We start from the raw sequence: 14,681 nt of genomic DNA on the forward strand, positions 1-14,681 counted from the left end.
AACCAAGACTGGTGTTCAGTCGCAAAAGCACGTAATGAGAGAAGATACTTTACACAAGAGCTGCTGTAATCTTTCAGTCCTGTGCATAGAGACAGGCTGCTCAGTACTTCTGCCAAAACCTTTCTTCCTGTAGTCACTGCCAAACCTTCTAAGGTCTGTGCAATTGGTTGCATGGTGTATAAATGAGGCAATCAAGAAAGAGAAACCCTGTGCCAGAAGGAGCTTCTTAAACTACTTCACTGTGCATCTTAAAGGCTTCTATTTGATCTAAGTAGGTATGAGTTTGTTTTTTTTTTTCCTGCACAAGAGGTTTGTGAACTAGACCCAGGTATACTGAAAAGTTTGTTTAGGTTTTCAGACTGTTTTAGTGATGGTTGATTGTCACCTGAAATCACTGTATTTCTCTAGAAATATATATGAGTTGATAATTCCATATTAGCAAAACAAGCCAAGTCATTCAATTCTTATTTTTTAGGAAATTCTACTGATGTAAAAACATCTATTATGATGCTAGCCATTGTTGAGAGAGTACTCATAAAACCAGCTGTTGTTTATTTCTGTTGTTAGCAGTTGAAAGCTGACGTGATTGTTAAAGATTGTGTAGTAGGGGAGATTACAGAAACTTCTCTTGACAAATATGCTCATGAATATGCCATTTCAGAAGTTCAGAATTTTCTTTGGAGGACAGTCTTGCCAAGGAGCAAGGTAGTGCTTCATTTGCTGGTAGTGTTGAAAATCTGATCCTGTCCTTTCACTTCTCATGACCCAGGTGCACTCACCCTAGGAGGTATGTTATCCCATAAGTGGCTTTAGACCTTTTTAGCAAAAGGGCAGATGTAGATATGAGAGGTTTGGTTTTTTTTGTTTTTCCTTCTTTCCTGTGCTGTTGCATCTACAGCTCTGACATTTACAACTTACTGAAACCTTCCTCCAGCTCCAGAACCCTCCATTCCAGATGAAGCTAGTCAGGAAAGCTGCCACCTGAGATGTATCTTGCAAACTAGTGGTGCACATATTCCTTTGGATTTCATTCCTGGTCAGGTGGCCTAAGTTTCGTACATAAGTTACAAATAATTTTAAATATCTGCATATAAAACACTGCATATGAATACCTGTGTGCAAAGAACAGTTAAGATGTTTGGTTCAGCTAAATTACACATGAAGTGAATTTGATGCCATTCAAGTTTTTCAAGGGCCAGGTATATGTAAGATTAGAGGGTACCTGGTTGCCTCAGGTCTTAAAAGGTGTGCTGTGGTGACTTAACTGATTAAATATTCTTCAACCCAGCTTGAAATTCCTCCTGCTATTATTTGATGTTTTGTTCATTTCAGCAGGCTGGTGATAACACTTAAAGGTTTCTTCTGCTGCAGAAGAGATATTGTCTTTCACTGCTTTCAGTATCACCCCATGCATCCCTGAAGTTTAGAAGCTGACAAAAAAAAGTCCATTTGCTTGATTGGTAAACTTAGTCATTTTTTTTTTACTGGCAGATTTAACGTTGGTTATTGGCATTGTATGAGAGTGGCTTACTCTTTTGTAACACTGTGGAAATGAGCATAAACAGGATATTGCATCTGAGACTTTCCTGCCCTATAGGACTTCACCTGGATTCAGTGGCTGACTGAAATAATAACATAGTAACGGTTTAAGATTGGAAAAGCAAAAAAATAGGTCTTAAACTTGATGCAACAACATGATTTTTTAAGCAATTTTACCTATATTAAAATAAAGTTTTACAGTGCATAAGCAATTTGATCACAGAATCATAGAATAGTTAGGGTTGGAAAGGACCTTAAGTTCATCTAGTTCCAACCCCCCCTGCCATGGGCAGGGACACTGGCCACTAAAGCATGCTACCCTAAGAGAGATAGTTAAATTGCTCACATCTACAAAGAGCATTGCTACAAGAGATGAGGTTAGAACCCATGAGGTTTTAAGACTTGAGATGTGTACCACCATACATCTCCTTTCTATGAAGTGTATGGAGGAAAAGCAAAGCAAACAGGCATGTCAGATCTGATAAGCCTCTGCTATGGTGTTGAAAGCATCACTATGATGTAGCTGTGATATCCAGATGAAACTGGCCCACTGCTCCTTGTCTTTCTCAAATATTGAAGTAGGTCTGTTTTATTAACTTGTGCTTTTAGTATTAGGAAGCAACAGCAACCGGAGGACAAAATAGCAAAACCCACATTGTCTAGAAGCTGTCAGAATTATTTTGCTGTTGGTATTTGTTATTGATAATGATTTTGTGTCAAACACCTATGTTACAAGCAGGAGATACCCAGGATTTGAAATAGTAATATGCAATCTTTTCAATTTCTGATTAACTTTTCTGAGCTGTCACATATTGTGTGTAACTGAGTTGCTTGTTACTATGGCTGTAATCCACGTTCCTGCAATACCTTTTTTTCTTGACAAGCCACTGAATGAAAAGCCCAATTCACTTTGGCAGTCATAGCTCCCCTAATACTATTTCAGTGAAGGAGCAATGTTTTTTCTGTTAAGCTTTTGCTGAAACTGAAAGCCCCAATGGCTTTTGTGCCTGGTCCCCACAGAGCTGCCCTCACAGTTGTACTGACATCCATCAAAGGACACCCATTCTTGGAGTGTAAAAGTACCATGTTACTGATGTCATCTCTCCATCTGCCAGCCATGCTAGTGAGCATCTGCAACAGTACCACTGGGAATACTTCAAGAACAGGGCAGGTTTTTAAAAACTGAAATATGCTTCACGGTATTAAAAAAAAGTAAAATAATCAGTTTACATGAACTATAAAGAAATTTGCCCCAAATGAAACATACCTGAGAAAATTCACTTTGAATTTTTTTCACCAGGGTAAAAATGCTTGATGGAAAAATTTTGTCTGTAATTCCAAGTTTCATAATCAGTCTAAATAGCTCAACAAACATTACTTAAAGTTACCACATAAGAGTAATAAAATTCAGTCCCATCTACACATAACTGACAGATAGAAAAGGCTGGTCTGATACGTTACCTCCACTGGTTCACACAGATAAATCACCAAATATTTTCAAGGACTTGAGCACCAAAACTTTAGAGATGAAGACTGTTGGTTAATGAGTAATTAAAAACTTTGAGAAAGGGACTTTATAGGAAGTAAAAAAATGGTATGTAAATTTTACTCTCATTGTCTCCTTGATCCTAAATCAACAGCAATCTGGATCAGAAAACACAACTAATAGGATACCAAAGGTCAGTCAAACCTTCTCCTAAACTGGGTTGCCTTTCTCACCCCACCACCACATGCAAACCCCACAACCAAATCACCTTTTCCAAAAGTATCTGTTTAATTTCTTTTATAGCTTCCACAAGTCATGGAAACACAGTAGTTGTCCAGCAGCATCAACAAGCGATGTGTTGCAATGAAAAATTACCACCATATGGTATGTCTAATTATCCTGCTTTCAAAAGCTAATCTTTGGTGTTTTGCCCTTCAGAAGTGCTTGTGATGTATCTGGTGACAGACACAGCGCAGTGGTACAAGGTATGACACTACCCACTTTTTTTCAGAGTTTTGCTGATAAGCTGTGACCACTGGGAAAATAAGAGAGCATATCTATACCCAGATGCAGGTACACCTCAGGTGACCAAGCAGAGCCCCATCACTTGGGTTTCTGTTGTTTCTTGGTGGGATGGGGCCAGGGTGCTGGTTCTGCACAGGTGCCTCCTCATGGGACGGAATCACATGCACTTTAGTTACTGACTTGAGCCACTGCTGACTAAGGCTCTCTATGTCTTTCCTTGCTACGGTTGCCAGAAATAAACAGAGGGGGAAACCTCACATCACCAACAAACTCCTCAAACTTGTTTCATAGATCTTAAAAAAAAAATTAAATGCAGCTTCCCTGGGAATAGAGGCTTGATATGAAGGGTGACTCCAGCTGAGTTTGCTCTGTCTTCCCTCAGTGAGTGAGTGGGTTGGTATTCCCACCATTCTGTTCCCTCATTTTGTGGTTTGGATGCATTTTGGGCACATAAAAGGCTCGTTGACAGCCCCTTGTGATGGGCTGAAGGAGTGTTCCAAACAGACTATTTTCCAGGGTCTTGTCCAGGCATGATTCCTCATCTTTTACTGTTTGAAAAGCTGTCACGACATGGCCTGAAGAAACCTGCAGAAGAAATGCTGTCCTGGTTCCCACTTGGCCAGGCTCCCAAGCATGACACTAAAGGTCAGTGGTTCACTCCTGTGGAATCCCAGTCCTTTTCCACATTAATTTTCCTCCTCTTTCCAGTCCCTATATCTGATACATCATGTGGGGAGTCAAGAGAGGGAGGGGGAAGAGTATGTGATGTAACCTCTGCTCTGGGAAAGTTACAAGATAACACCATGGTGCCTGGTGGTTTTCTGGTGGGTACCACGAGGAGACTCTGAATTGTGCTTAAGAGGTGTGAAGATCCACCACATCTGTGTGATACCCAGCAGCTGATGTACTCACCTCACTTGCAGAGAAGAAAGCTGAGCACAGTGCCTGCTTTACTGGCACACATTCTTGCAGCTTCTTGTTTTGCTGCCACATGCACCCAGAGCGAAAGGAGCAGCGGCTGTATGCTGAGGACACCCCTGAAGGAAGGGAGGCACAAATCCGGGCTCTGCTGGGGTAAGTCTGTTCCTGCTTCCTGGGTTTTCCTGTTCAATACAGTTTGAGGAAAGCAAAGGAAGTGAGCTGGAGTGCTTATGGGTGTTTGAGGGCATGTAACTATATGAAATCCCTGCTGGACTGACTCTGGGCCAGCTGATAATCACTGACTAATCCCCCTGCTGGTAGATCCTGCCCGGATTACAAGGGTGGGTGTCTGTGTGAGGATGCGTATGAAACGTGCTTGTGCTGGGGGTCTCGGGGTAAGTGTTGGAGAAACACACCAAAAAGGGGTTTGACTGCAATGACTGACTGCAGGGGAGAAATTTGTGCAAGTATGCTTCTGTCACCGACACAATGCTGTGTGTGCAGTTTTATGTCGGTCTGTGTGGTCTGCAGACAGGGAGGTGCAGGTATAGCAACTTTTGATGCTTGCTATATTTCACCAGAATAAATCTGTATGCAACTGGGATACAAAAAACCTTCGTTAATTTTAATAGGTTTTATCCAGATGTGCAAAGTCAAAAGTACAGTTTAAACGGTGCCAGGCATGCTCCATGCATTTGTAGTTCTGGCAGAACTATGTCAAGTGGGTATTAAGAAACTGTTTATATTCATAAAGCTTCTTAAAACACATTTGTACCAGTATAAGAGGTGTTATATTAGGCTACAGTTTTCCCTGCTGTGTAATGCACAAGCTACTGTGCTGCAGGGACCCACTGGACACAGGAGAGGAGTGAGCAGGTCCAAAGGAGGCCTAAGCACCTTGCAGTCATCAGTCTATGAGAAGTCAAAGGAGAAAATGTGCTTTTCTCAGCACCAGGAGGAGATGAACCTGGGAGGAAACTGGTCCTGTGTATTTGCTAATGGAGAGAACTAGGGCAGATAACAGAAGCTGTTGAAAGTAACTGTAGTTAAGTGTTTTCTAGATGAACTTCTAAATGCCATTGAAAAGGTCTTCCTGCTAAAGGAAAGAAGGGAAGAGGAGGAGCATCATACTCTATATGAGTGCTCTATTTTACTATACCCTATTATAAAATATATACAATATAAAGAAAAACAACCTTAATGTATATACTAGGCCTCAGAAAGCCAAACAACCAACACAGCTCAGCTGACATCTCTGGAGCAGCAGCAGTCCTGAATTTATCCAAAACTGCCTGCTAGCATTGTGAATCTCCACAAATGTCTGCAGAAGGATGCAGTTGTGCCACCGGGTGTGTGTCCTTGCATGAATGTTGTGCCTACACTGCTTTACAAAAAATATCACGTGCTTGATTTCCCAACAAGGTGCAAAAAGCTCCTGGCTTGGGCATTTTGTATGCAGCTTCTCAGAGTATTTTTAGAGGTGAAACTTCAATAGAATACCAAAATCTGGAAATAGCAGTTAAACAGCTAATCATTACAGGGGGGTTCTCTTCCCTCCTTTTTTAAACATGACTAATCCTGGCCCAACTTTTTAACTTCAACAGAGAGCAAACTATTTTCATTACCTGTGGTCCTGAGCCATTGACTTAGGAGCCGACTTATTCAAAACTCAGTCAAGGATAGGATAAATGGGGTTAACCTCTTCTGGGAGATGCTAATTTTAATTTCTTTCCAGAACTTGTGATGGCTCCAACTTGGCAGAAAGCTCAGGAATTCTATAACTGGGTCCTTGAAAGTGGAGGTAAGTAGAGTTTCTGTCTTAAATAGGAATTTCCACACAAATGGCATGATCACGAAGAACAAACCTATAAGGATCATGATCCTCATTTTTTCACTAGGCTGATTTTCACTTTTCCTTCTCCATGATCACAAACTTCCCTTGAGTCTTGAAATACATCTCAGGGACACTTCCAGCTGTAAGAAATGAAGGCATGGGGGATTTCCCCTGCCCAGAGCTAACTCTTAGCAGCTTTCTGTTCAATCTACAACCAGCTCGTGACAGGATGAGCAGTATGTGCTCAGGATTGCCTGTTAAGCCTGGAATATTAAAGAAACAGAAATTTTTTAAAAGGTATATATTCATGTGTCATGGGAAAGCTTAGTAGACCAAAGAGTTAATATTCTGAGGTTTAAACTCCTTGTGATGTTAGTAAAAGCAATTATGAAATATTGACAGAAACTACTCCTCAATTTGACATTTTTGCAGTTAGGAGACTTCAAGTCTTTAATAGTTAGAGATTCTACAGGTCCACTTTGGTCCCACAAGGCTCTGTTGGATACCTGGATATAAGGAAAAGCCACAAAATTGCATCAAGGTAGAATGGCAAGCTTGCATGGTGGCTTTGACAGAAGCAAGACATGGGGCACAGTACTCAGGTTGAAATGTTTCAGAACTTGAATTTCAGATGAGAGTCTAAATTGAGTTTTGGGACTTCTGACTGCCTGTTAAATCCAGAAGTGGAATATCAAAGAGCTCTTGACACAGACCATAGCACTAATAGTAAAGAACTGGGAAGTTTAGAAGGGGTGGGGATTAACAGAGTCATGTGGACCCTAAAAAAAAAAAAAAATACCCTGAGGCCCATGGACCCACCATTGATCCAAGAACTAAAATTCAACAGAGGACTTCAGCAAGGATGCTGGGGCTGCAACAGTGAGAGGGATCAGGGGCTTGGGACTGGCAGGTCAGGAAGCAAATGGAGATGGTGAGAGAGTTTAACAGAGCAGTGACCACAATGGGAATAGGAGAAGAAAGCATGAATGGGAACTGGGATGCTTTGGCAGGTTTAATGTGTCCTGCATTTCTTTGGGTCAGGGATAGGGCAGAATTAGGAAGAGGTGGCATGGCAGATAATCTGTTAGGCTTCCCTTTGGTACAGGAATGAAGAGCAGTTTTATCAGTGAGAAGCATTGTGTCATTTTTGAGTGAAGTGGCATTTCCTAAGCACAGTCCTGAGCATTGTGGGGCAGGAAGGAAATAGCACCAGTGGTTGAAACAGTTTTATTATTTAGCTGTAAAGATCTGCACTCCTGAAAAGCCAGGAACAGTTTGGTTTGTTCAGTGCATCCCTGCTGCATGTGTCCTGACCTACTTCTTTCACCTGTGTGTGGGACAGTCTTGCAGCCTGTGGTGAGGGCTCCAGCTCATGACAGGAAAGGTATGTTCTCTCCTGTGCTGCAGAATGCTGGTGCTCAGCAGAGCAGTCTTCTAATAGTACAGTCCCAACTCAAATGTGCTTAAAGCCTCCATGAAAAGTGGAGTCTGGCACATAGAGCTCCAGGGTATTAGGAGGACTGTGGCACTGCTTTGTACAGATGCATGTGATACCAGTTTTCTTTTTGCCAGAGAGCATAAAGAAAAGTTATTAAATACATCTGCCGTACAGTGTATGAGATGTGCCAGCTTTGGCTGTGTGTTTTGCTTTTCAGATCCATGAACAGACCCATGGCCCTGGTCATGGGTCTCTTCACTCTTCACTCTTCACTTCCAGTTACACCTCCTTTGCCTCTTTGTTGTGGCACTGGAACCCTTCTACATGCATCAGTGGAAATCACTGAAGCTGTGAGGCCTGCTGATTGCCTACAATCTAGCCATGATGACATTATCAGGCTGCATGTTTTAAGAGGTGAGGAGACAGGATTGGCTCCTAGGTAAGCATCCAGGAAACATTTGAAAGCCAGAGCTATTTCAACAGCCTATGCTGATGGACTCTAATGAAGGGAGTAAGAGCCAACTTGGACATGCGTTATGTTTTGCCACAAGAGAAGCAGTATTGCTCTGTTGAAAGCATTATTTCCAAGGCATACCTCATTTCCTCCCACTTCTCAGTCTTCCTCTTGTTCATAAAATTAACATTGAAAGGTTCCTGAATGAGCATATTGAAAGTCAGATCTCCCAAAGAAACACAGAGTGTATGGGGGGAGTCGAATCTCCTTGTTTTGTATTGGGTCTCGCTGGTGAGGGACCTGTCTCTGAGAATGAAAACTGCTTTCCCAGACTTATGCATTCCTCTCCAAGAGTGCGAAACACACTGCAGCTTCCTGCTGCTAAGGGTATTGGTGACATTGTTTTCTGCTTGTTTTCATTGAATAAGCCTTTCCCTAGTTTATGTTGGCCACTGGAAATTCTTCAGGGGAATATGGACGAATAGGTTTGAGAAACATTATGATGTTAACGAATTTGCCCTTTTAGTTTATAACACAATTGTTACATTTAGTTCAAGCAAATTGCAAATTTCTTTTTAGCAACTACTACTTGATCTGAGGACAGATGTGAAAATTTCTTGTCTGTCCTTGGTTGCTCAGTTATACTGGTTGCTTGGTCCAGTTTTTGGCTTTCCAATTAATATTGAAATGCAACCAGCCAAAATAAAACAGTATGGGAGTTTTGCAGAGGAAATTAGTGTATTTTCACAGAGTTTCTGGAGCCTCACATTCAGTGTTCCTGCTGAAGCATTTCTGAGCACTCCACTTATCACGTAAAGAGTTACAAAAATGCCCAGGCCAAATTCTCTTTTTCAGATTCTCACTAGGATGTGAAGTACTTTGTTTTAGACCATTATTATTTGCTCAGCTCTATAAATTACACCGATTTTCTGTCAGTGAGTACTAGATTGATACCCTAGCATTGAGACTTTAGCATTAATATGCACATCTTCTTGCAATAGATGGCATTTAACAGAAAATGGATCTCTCTTTCCTTTTGTTTCAGCTTTTGGTAACTTCAGTTTTGGATGACTACAGTTATCTGTGCCAACCAGTGGATAACAGCCGAAGTGAACTAGGAATGAGGGTACAGTTCTATAGAAAGCTTACTTTAGGCCCTCCTCCTCCCACGGACGTGTAGATTGTTCAGCTCATAAATAGCTATTTGCATGCCTAAAGAGGCTTTTAGTCCTGTTTGTTGCTTTAAATCTATTTCATTCAATTGCTTCAACAGTTCCACTTTGCTTTAGTTCTCTATAAATTAATAATCTTAGTCAACATAGCCATCTATGTTCCCTCTTTGGTCACTGGGCTGAGGGTGATGCTACCGTCTGAAGTCCAATATATATAACACAAATTGCCTTTGAAATATATGTAACTCTGTCCATTGACTATATAAGGATTCTGGGTGACCACTACCAACATGAAAACTGATTTTTGTGTCCTCAACTTTGCATGGCATAAATCATATTCAACATTTTGTTTTAGCAGAGGGATTTGGCTAAGACTATTCCTTATCTGTTCATCACAGAGGGGGCTGGGTCCCACCAGCTTCAGCTTTCCAAAATGCTGCATAAGTTTTTGCTGTTTGAATTCAGAGCTATTATGTTTTGCTTCCAGATATAACCAGGCTTTGAGCAGATGCAAGCATGAATATTTTCTTTTCATTTTTTTTCAGGTACTAGCCAAAGGGCTAGAAACAGTTTCTGAGCAGCTCACTCTTGCCTTCTCAAAGGGCAAGCACCGTAGTGAACCAACCATATGAGAGCCAAAGCAACCCTAAGTGCATTTCTTCCTCCCATACCAAAGAAAAAAAAAAGGAAAAAAAAAAAAGAAAAACAACAGCTATAAAAGAGCCCCTTAGGTTTTCCCTTTTGCTGTGGATCCCAAGTGGGCAGCGTTCACATAGTGCATAGTTGACAATCTCAAGTGGTGAGACTGAGCAGTGATTTTGCTTTGAGGTCTAACAGCGTTTCCTTGTGTTGCCCAGAAGATGGCAAGAGTGTGTTGGTGGTTCTTTCCCAAAGTCATCGTGCTGCTCGATGCGGGAAGGAGGGCTCGGCTCTGTAGCGGGACTGGTGCTGTAAACAAGTCACTTCCTTGTCAGAAAGGGGCAAGGTGCCAAAAGCTAATGTCCTCGGTTGATCCTGTATTGATTTCGTTGATGCTTTTCAGTAAATGCTGTTTTCATGTGTTCTGCTCTGCCTGTTTGTGGGAATAAGGCTGATACTGTTAAAAAAGAGGACTCAGCTCCAAGCATGCTGGGTTTTGACAGCATTTGGCCTGCATGAGTCCAGCATCACCACTGGTTATCATACTGCTTTCCAAAAGAAAAGAATCTTTGCTGTCCAGTTTGCCTGTCTCTGTCCCAGAAGCTGCACACATTCCCTCCCCAGCACCCTTTCTGTGGGTGGGTGTTCCCTCCTAATCACGGTGCTACAGAAGAAGCTTTAATCTTGGGTATTGCCAGATGGTTCCCCCCAAAATCTTAGTTGCCAGTTGATTAAGGCTGCCAGATAGGATATTCCATTGCCTGTCTGGCTGAATAATAGTGTTTATTTGGACAGTAAATAAACTCCAAATGTACAAATACGTGAGGTGGTATTTTTGGTGCCAAAGTTGTGGGTTAAAGGTTTGTGTCCCATGTGAAACTGAAAGTTCGCCTGAAGATAGTACCATTTGATAGCTTGTATTCAGGCCTCCTGTATTATAAACAAACTCATTAAATGACTGAACTAGCAAAGGAATCCTACCTCTCTGTTTGACCAGTAAGAATAAATTGTATCCTAAAACAAGGCTTCAGTCTAGTGCTCTTTGGGGCATAAGTTGACAATGCACTGTCTGAAAAGTGAGTCAGCTTGTGCAGCCCTTCTAGGCCAATGGGTTGACCAATCCTCTTTATTTTCATCAGCAACAAAAGCAGCTTTTTGCCAGTCCCAAGTCCCCGAAAAGCAGATTCACTTTTTGTTATGTGTGTGTGCATGTGGTCACTGAAATACAGTGACAAAACATGTATTCATCTGCCAAAACCACTCTCTTTACTAATACAAACTCTGGAAGGATTTACACATTTAGCACAGCACCTTTTCTGTGGATCATTGTCTGGTACCAGTAAATATCTAATCTATGTCCTGAAAAGGACCTAGACCCAAGCAGCTGCAAACTGTATAGAAGCTTTGTCAGAGCTCAGATGTGTCCTTTTTGGACCTTGAGACCTGAATCCAAAGGTAAAAACAGCTGAGGCTCTGTGGAAGAAATTCTGTCTCCCAGTTACTCCCCGTTCCAGGCAATGTGAGATCTATCCCATGTGTGGAATTTCACTAGTTTTTATCAACAACAGAGGAAATCAGTTTGGGAGATTCAGAATCACCATTAATTATTTTTATCATTTATTATAATCTATTTTTTATTATCATTTATTATTTTATTATCATTCATTATTTTTTAAACACATCATCTCAAGATTTTCCTTTGTCTGTCTTCTTTCAGGTTTTTTTTATCCTGTGCAAGAAGCAAGAACAGGTGACTTTTCTGCACAGGTACCATCATGGTACTATGCTGCTCAGCTGGTGCTCAGGGGTCAAATATGTTCATGGAGGACAAGGTATGCTTCCATAGACACCTTGTATTTCAGTTTTTCTTGTGGTGTGGAGATAGAATATATGCTGCAGATGGGCTGACTGGCAGGTAGAAAGATCACCTAGTTCCAAAGGTGTGAAAACAATGTGCATTTCAATTGATACCATCTGCCTCAGCTCTTTGGGTTATTTAGACTGCTATACCCACTGCTTCATCCAAAACAAGAATGTGGCAACAGAATGTGTCCAAACAGAAACAATAACATCCTATACAAGGTCCGTATATAACTCCACTCAAACCAGTGCTTCATTGCTCTGGATTCAGCTGGGCCTGGTGCTGCAGCCCAGGTTCTGGCTCTCTTTTTCCTGCTCTGTATTCAGCGTAGTCCTCGCTCACTTTCTGGTCCATATCCAGACTGCTTCTCCTTTTTGCTCCACTGAAAGAGAAGCATCTGAATACTAAGACACTGTAGGTATGCCCTATACAAGATGCTCTGGTACTCTTTTTTTGGGGAAGCCATTTTGGCTGCATTGCCTTGACACCAGAGTGGTATGAAATGCTTAGGTCAGAAGATCAAGAATTGTCTCTTCTGCCTTTCAAACTTCATCTCTGAACACTAGACATGGGATGGATATATGCTGAAAGGAGAATGGAGCATATGGCATGCTTCCTAGGTAGAGTCTGGATTGAAGGTTTTTGCATAGGGATAATATGATCTATTTTGAAAGCATCATCAGAGTGGTTGTGAGCTCATCACAGAGTTAGTCTTGAATAGGTTAGTCTTGAATGGTTTATGTGTTTTGTTCATCCTGACTTCTTTACTACTCAGCCTTCTTTATTGGGATGCTAAACTCATTTGTACATCTACAGGCTATTATATCCTGGTCAGCATGGGACCACAGACAAACCATTACCTATGGCAGAAGCATTACCTAGGCATCACGCAGCTGGTAATTAGTTTATTGTGTTAACCTCTGCATGTCTGTATGTTGTGTGTGATGATACCTACTGTCTGCCTCTGTCATCTCACTGGCTCAAGTCTTTCTGTTTGGTGCCTATGAAAATGTCCTCATGTGTCCCTGTGCACCATTATGAGAGGTCAACTGACGGGTGACCTACTCTGAATGGTGTTCTCAGAAAACTAGCAAAAGGCCTGCAGTGACTGTATTAAATAATAAGCCCCCACCTTTGTAATGGAAAGGAGAGAGAAAAATTAGCAATTAGTTTCCTCCCTTTTCTGTTGTATATGGAATCCTTTTCCCCTCTGGATCCCCTGAAAATACAGCTTGCTTTTGAGAGGTGTTTTGAGGGAACTTTGGATTCTTGGTAGGCCAGAGATTGAAAAAACTTCATTCTGTTTCTTCAAAAAGGAGCAGTATGTCTCACTGCAGGCAAACAGAGGTGGGTTAAAGAAAAATATGTGAGTTTTACTCTTTCTGTAGAGAATCCCTTTGGATTTTCTTTCCCTCGTCTCTGAAGAGGTGGCAGATCCTTGACAACCTGTGTTTTTTCAAAGGTAGGGCATAAAAACAATGTTCCAGACCAGAGAAGAGGAAGTAGAGCTAGGGTACATGCAAAATAATGTGCACTGAAGACTGGTCCAGAATTCTTACTTGTCCTGAATAGCAAAAGCAGAACAAGAAAGCATTGCATGAAACTAAAAGATATTTGTAATGCAAAACATAGCACAGGAAATAAATTTTTATGTAACATACTTTTGGCACATAACATTTATTGCTTAAGGATATTGAGACAGGAGACTCTAGTAAAATATTAAAAAAAGGATTAATGTTTAAATGAATAAAAGTAGCATCTGTAGTTCCTCTCTGTAAGCTAAAATACCAATCAAGATAGTTCTGGGTATAACAGTCTGCTTAACTCTTGGGAAGAGGAGTCTTCCACCTCTAGTTTCCATATTTCATGATCTCAGCTACTGGCCTATGGCAGAGAAGTGGCACAAGGGCAGTGGTCTCCTTCTAGGCAGAAGAGGCTAGATTCCAAACCTGCTCCTTGCAGCAGTGGGCAAGCCTCAATGGTTGGGGGACATGTGGCACGCTTTCATGTTGGGAAAACACTGATGGGCTTGAAAGGCAAGATTTCAGGGATGTCAGAAGAGGCAAACAGGTAATACTAAGGTTGAGGACACTACTGGTATGTTGTGATACTATTTACAATGGCCCTAATGGTCAATTGAGGTACGTCTCATGTAGGCTCCCTAATCTGGCTGCTTCTTTTTTCACCCTCTTCCAGCCCCAGTTTGTAGCCACTGCTGCTCATTCTTCCTACAACCTCTTCACAGAATGCCTGTCCCCTGATGGCTTCAACAGTGCAGTTCTCTACGTTCTCAACCTCACTGCTCTTTTCCTGTACTTCTACTATTGAACCTACCTTAGGGCAAAGCAGGAGACATTAAAAAGAAAATCGAAGAGGAGAGTGAGCACAGTCTGATGAATTTGCACGTTTTCTGCTGCTTCTAACATGACTGCATGAAGAAAATGTATTTGGGGAGTGTGTGCGAGGCTCATGTGCAGACTCAGAGTTACCTTCAGGTATCTCAGGTTAGGAAATAAAAATGAATGCCACAAACTCATGTATTAAGGTGTTTAGGAGCACACTTAATTAAGCTGATACAAACCCAAGACAAGCAGTCATCAGCATAGCAGCCTGTCTTTGCATTCATAAGACTGTCTCAGTTTACTTTTCCAAATCAGGCAGGGGCAGGTGCCTCCAGCCTTGAAAGCAGTGTTCAGGTCACAGCAGCAGCCAGGAACTCACAGGGACTGCAGGATGCATTCATCTGTGCACTGCATCCCAGCTTTCATTTAAGGAAGCTCCAGCCAGAACTGGGGTGAACTACAGCTATATG

The 14,681-nt window shown here is 41.6% G+C and overlaps 1 pseudogene; it reads left to right on the top strand.

Moving 5' to 3' along the window:
* The first annotated feature begins 1,865 nt into the window (after positions 1 to 1,865).
* LOC134162107 (elongation of very long chain fatty acids protein 4-like) lies at positions 1,866 to 14,263 on the top strand (annotated as a pseudogene).
* The last annotated feature ends 418 nt before the right edge of the window (positions 14,264 to 14,681 follow it).

The sequence above is a fragment of the Pezoporus occidentalis genome, unplaced genomic scaffold, assembly GCF_034315485.1.
Source record: "Pezoporus occidentalis ecotype Australia unplaced genomic scaffold, CSIRO_AGI_Poc_V1 ctg182, whole genome shotgun sequence".
NCBI classification, from domain to species: Eukaryota; Metazoa; Chordata; class Aves; order Psittaciformes; family Psittacidae; genus Pezoporus; species Pezoporus occidentalis.